This window comes from Lampetra planeri, chromosome 31 (genome assembly GCF_965212315.1).
Source record: "Lampetra planeri chromosome 31, kcLamPlan1.2.h2, whole genome shotgun sequence".
NCBI classification, from domain to species: domain Eukaryota; kingdom Metazoa; phylum Chordata; class Hyperoartia; order Petromyzontiformes; family Petromyzontidae; genus Lampetra; species Lampetra planeri.
Genome location: NC_136137.1, coordinates 10,099,159 through 10,105,158, shown reverse-complemented (window position 1 = coordinate 10,105,158; position 6,000 = coordinate 10,099,159).

The following is a 6,000-nucleotide window of genomic DNA, read 5'->3' as shown; positions in this document are numbered from 1 at the left end:
GACCCATAGCCTGGCATAGACTCCAGTGGAGACCCACAAACTCGCGTAGGGCTTAATTTCTCACCAGATACGGTGACGAGTAGCTGCAGCCAAAGTGTGAGTGGTATCCCGGATGTGGCGTGCCAAGTACGGGAATATTTTCCCGGTCACTGACCCGACTGAAATTAAACCCCCAGGCGTGGTGGAGAAAAAAAACCCATCAATTGGGTGAGCACAGAAATCGGCACCCGGCCCCCTCCCGTATCTCTCTCCCCACTCCCTGCGTAAGTCTGCCCCAAACGAGCCTCTGCCAGCAGTCAGCGTCTCGTATTTACCCACAATAGAGGTTGTTGGGTTAGATCGCGTGACTATGAATGTGTCGTTAAACCCGCCACCACCTGGCTGTGGCCCCATGAGGCTGGTTGTCATTGCCAGCGAAACGTCGTCCTCGAAATTATCAATGTTGTGTGTTTGCTCTCCAACACACCTGTGCTGTACTAGTCACGAATTGACACGTTTTGTTTACGCTTTTTACTGATTGGCTGTGTCGGGTGGTGGCGGGTTTAACGACGCATTTATATTTACGCGATCTACCCTCAATAACCTCTATTATGGATGATATTGGTCCTGACAGCCGACGTGTCTCATGTTTAGTTTGTTATCCTGCCTCACCGCACCTCCGATCACCACAGTTAGCGACGTACGGTGCCAAAGAATTTGTACTCGGTATGTTTGTATAACAAAAAACACATGTTTGAAAACAAAGGGACTCAGACGTAAGAAATGTATTTCACTACAAATACTCACAAGACCAAGGTCCCCGGTATAGCCTTTGCCAGACTGTTGGAACATCTCTGAAGGCCACCACTGCACACAATGAGCATCGGTGGCCAGCACCACGCCCGGCCACGCTTTGGCTCCTGAGTGCTGATGTTTAGTACGCACCACACCAGGTACTCATTTTAAAGCTGAGTTGACCTAGAGGAGGCCCAGGGCTGGTTCAGATATTCGCCACTGTCACTGGTCGCGAGCGGGAATCGAACTGCGGTCACCAGGGATGTTACCGCAGTGCGCCAACCGCTACACTTACCGCCCTTACACAGGACCCGCGCGCGCACACACACACACACGTTATATTTGATATACGCGTGCATTATGTATTTTTAAAATGTGTACATAATATTTTTTGTTACAGCTATTGGCAGACAGTTCAATGTCATGTTTCACTTGGTGCTATGATAAAGAGGAATGCGAATGCTATTGTTATTGGTATTTATTATGTAATTCACTGTTCAATTAACACCAAAAGCTTTTTTTATGCCACCGTACATTGATGTAACTCACTGGCGACAAAAAAACGGAAACCTTCGTCGTCATCAATCACTGCCATATTAGACTGATTTTCTAAACACGCGCAATCCAAACTGTACGTATGCAACTGGCATTATATTAAAGCATTTATAGCACCGTCTCGCACAATGGAATTTTAAATGAAATAAAAAAAATCTATTCAACACTTTTCATTGTAAGCTTCGAAAAAATATTGTTGCATTCAAAATGTTCTTTATTTTGTATTATTGTTTTCAGAGTCCTCGATTGTAAATACCACTCAGTGATTCTCTTCTCCCACTCACCCGCCCACCATGTTGGCTCAGCTACTCGGCGAAGGCTCACAGCCACTCCGTCTGAACCCCTGTGCTGCTGGGGATCCACTCCGGCATTATTTTTACCCCTCTATTCCACCGGAGGTGTCGCGCCTCCTGAATAATCCATGCGAAAATGGGAAATCCGCGCGGCGCCCTTTAATGGCACCCAAATATTTGCTCTCTCTCTCTTTTTCCCCCACATCGTTTCTCACCGGGGGCCTTCCTCTCCGTTAGCAACGAGGGACTTTGGCTAATTTAATACCCGCCGCAATGATTGGCCACTACGTTTCACGGGGTCAATATGCACGCAGATGTTGAACACAAAATCTTGGCAATGAAGAGCTGCCGTGCAAGCTTAACCCCCGGTGCATGCGCTATGATACACGCACATGTGCTGCGTATCGAGCGTCTCTGTCACGCAATTTTGTTAACGTTTTTGTATCGTTTGTAACATTTTCTGCATTTTTTCCTGAATTTTTTACTTCAGGGTTGCATCGCGAGACAAATTCTCCGTTCAAATCTCTCGCAGAACAGTTGCGAGTCTTCGTGCTCGAGAATGGTGCACAGAAGCGGACATGACAAAGCTACCTCTGAGATTCCTTGCAAGTGACCTCTGGTTCACAAAGCAAGTGGCAGTATTGTTTCACTCTGCCACTGACAGTAATGTTCATTACATGGCAATGACACAGATATATTTAATTCTCAGCTTGATTATAAGACGAATGAAGTGCAGAACCGTATTTAATGTAACGATTATTTGGGCTGAGGCCATCAACTCACAACACTTGAGAATCTGTTTTTTTTTTATCACAGCCGGCAGCTGTCTGGATTAGAACCCAGGATCCCAGCGGTGCCAGCTCAGCGTTCTGACCTCTGAGCCACTCGGCCTCCTCCAGGAGTAAAATCAAAAGCTCAAAAGATTTACAATATTTCATCATCGCGCGGAAAACTCACCAGTGCAGCACAGAACACTAGAGCTGCCGTACCCGCGTTTAATTGTCCCCCTGAAAGGCGTTGGAGCTAGTCACGTGATTCACGCGGACCGGGAGCCGGAGTTGCGTTTGGTTGGTGCCTCCGGGTCGGTCGCTTTGGGATTGGTGAAATTTGCGGATTTTGCGTTAATCGCCACTTGCTCAACCTCTCATTTTCACCGTGGTCATTTGCCGCTTTATTAAAAGGTGCCGTGGTTCAAAAGGGAGCCGACCGGGGCTCGTCGGCGGGCTCAGTCTCGCAACTCTATTCTGATTGTGCGTTCGGGGTGGTGCCACGAGACAAAGTCTATTTTCCAATGTCTTCCACAGCAGTGCCACCCTTTCGTGTTAGAGAGCGGCCCACGGAAGCAGATATCACACAGCCACCTGTGAGATTCAATATTATCTGCTACAAGACCAAACTGAACATCTTAAAAACATGGCGTGTTCAGTACAGCTTTGTATGCCTGCGAGACCTGGACATTAAAAAATACTGACAGAGATAAGATATTGGCACTCGGCATGTGTTGCTATTATGAAAGGAGACTGCATCGAAGCTGGACCCAAGAGTGAGCAACGTAGAAGTAATAGAAAGGTGGCACATAGAAGAAGACAACCTGATGATGCAGGCTGTGATGAGAAGGAAAGTGGCACTATTTGTACACATGTGTAGGATGGACAACAACAGGAACATTCAAAGTGTTGTTGTTGTTGCTGTTTGGACAAATGGAAGGAACCGGAAAGAGAGGAAGACCTGGACAAGGAACGGCTGGACGACGACATCACACGAGATTGGTGCCAGAAAGATGTGGCACTGCTTGAGCGTATTGGCACAAGACAGAGGAGAGTGGAAACAAATGACGAAATGTCCAGTGGACCCCTTCGGGGGCTGTCTGCCCATTGATCGTGATGACGATGATATCTCAGATGCCTTCAACTGACCTTTAGGCAGCACAAGAGATGGCACCACGGTTCCTCTCACTCTGCGTATGAGATTAATGTTCATCGCATGGCAGACAAAACAATAATTACATTTTCAGAGGCGGATTTTAGCCAAAGTAAATGTGGATGCAAAAAAGCAGTTCATGTGTTTTGTTGTGCATTTGTAACCAGGCGGACACGATGAATTCCCTTCGCTAGAGAACCCGATTTACTCCCAGGCGGTCTGCCTGGACTCAACCACAGTTACTCAGCGCAGCCACACAGTGTACCTGTGTGAAATTTGAATAATAGAGCCCTGTTTGGCAAGGCAGAACTCATCCTTATATTGCCAGAGATGAAGTGGCCACGGTCACGTATTGTCTGCAACGGGGATATTGGTTCTCTATTTACTATTTTATAATATATATGTTTTATTTCACCAGGTAAGGGAAATATATAGCTCTTTTTGGAAGCGACCTGGCCACAAATGATAGCTTAACGAAGTCGCTTATCACGTAGAAATGTATATCAGCCAAATACTCTAAATGCACGTGGATTTTAAATGGGGAGTCAGAAAAAATCCACGCGACCACGGGGAGAGAGACACCGCGAACTCCAAACATACAACAGGCATCCGGGTCAGGATCGAACCCACGAACCTCCTGCATATTCGGCGAGGGAGATAACTTATCCTAGCCACCGTGGCGCCTCCTGTGTCTGACAAATGCAAGACATGAGAACGTCGCTCTAGAATACCGAGGCCTCAGTGACGGACGCACCAGAATTTCACGCTCAGTAAGAAGAGAGCATTTATTTTTAAATCGGCGAGCTCACGTGAGTTGACTGAGTTCGGAATGGAGGCTGGCAGCAGAGTGAGATTCAAACCGTGCACGTACAGCACTCACAAAGACATGACCCCCGTGGAGCCTTTAACAGACTGTTGGGGCAAGTGCTATTAGCGAGTAGCACCTATGAAGGCCTGCATGGCACAGGAGAGGGTAGGTGGCCAACACCACGCCCGGCCGCCTTTGTCTCCCCAGTGGTGATGTTTACACACCGCGTCAGGTACTCATTTGAGGCTGAGCCGGCCTAGGGGAGTCCCATGACAGGTTCAGATAACCGCCACTGCTGTAGGCCTTTAAGCGGGAATCAAACTCGGGTCGCCGGGTTCGTTGCGCAGCGCGATAACTGCTACTCCCCCACACACACAAGACACAAACACACGGGCACACAGATCCGTGATAAACACACGCGCATACACGCACCAATCTCTATAATAAATGAAATTTGGAAGCAGTGCACACTCAAGGGGTCTGACTCATGAGAAAGTCATGGCCCAGCACCCGTGAGATCCCAGGTTCACGCGGTGGATCTGCAGGTAAACAATATTATCATGCAATGCAAACTTGAGGGTCTCAGTCGAGGCGGTGATGTTTACACAAATACCTCACGCATACACCGCAGAGATGGCCTGGCTCACGCATTTCCAAATCGCACTCTCTCACTGGAATTCAGCACCATTGCGTAGGGAGAGGGCAATGACAGCAAATGACCTCGCCAAAACAGAATGTGGCCAGGTCAATCAAATACCTACTACTGTGTGGGAGCGTCAACAAGGAGTTGTCCTATACAGACTCTTCCCTGCCATAGCAATGTGTAATTCCCACCCACTGGCTCATGGCTGTGAACTGCTGAGCACGGCCTCAATGCCAATTGGGGAAGGAAACCACTTAGACTGTTTTGTCGACGAGAATGCTGGTACGGCCGTGACCCCGGGAGTGACAAGATCGCTTCGGCCTTGCAAAGCTGCCACGGGGCCTCGCGCGGCGGTTTGTGTCGTGATGCCATTGCTGGTGGCACTGCTGCGCGTTCTGCGTGGAAGCGGTGGGGCCACGGCTGGCAAGCTGCGCTGCGAACCCGGCGACCGGAGTTCGATTGCCGCTCCCGGCCAACACCGGTGACGATTATCTGAAACGGTGCTGGGCCTCCTCTAGGTCGACTCAGCCTCGAATTGGCGCGGTGTTTAAACATCACCACTGGCGTGTCGGCCGCGCGACCATTCGTGTGCCGGGCATGCCTTCGCCGGGTGCTCGCTCGCAGCACTTGCCCCACCAGTCTTGCTAAAGGCTATACGGGGGACCTTTGCCTCTGTCTGCGTGGAAGGTAGGTGAGCTCGCACGGCAGGGCGTCTCTGCTGCCTGCAGGGGGATGTTGTGTGCAGCGAAAAGCCTCCCTCTGCGCTCGGCTCCAGGGAAAGACGGCGGGCGCTCTGCGAAACTCCAGATAAGATGTCACGCGAACTGTGACTCACAGCTAATGTGACAATTTGTGACAGAAATTGTATTTCAATGGCGGCCAGCAATGGCACGGAAAAAATAAAATACGACTTCAATGCATTGTCAGGCTATTAAAGCACGCGTTCACTTAACCGTCGAGAGTGTGTCGCAGCACACGGAGAACAAGGACGCAGTGTTACGCTTACG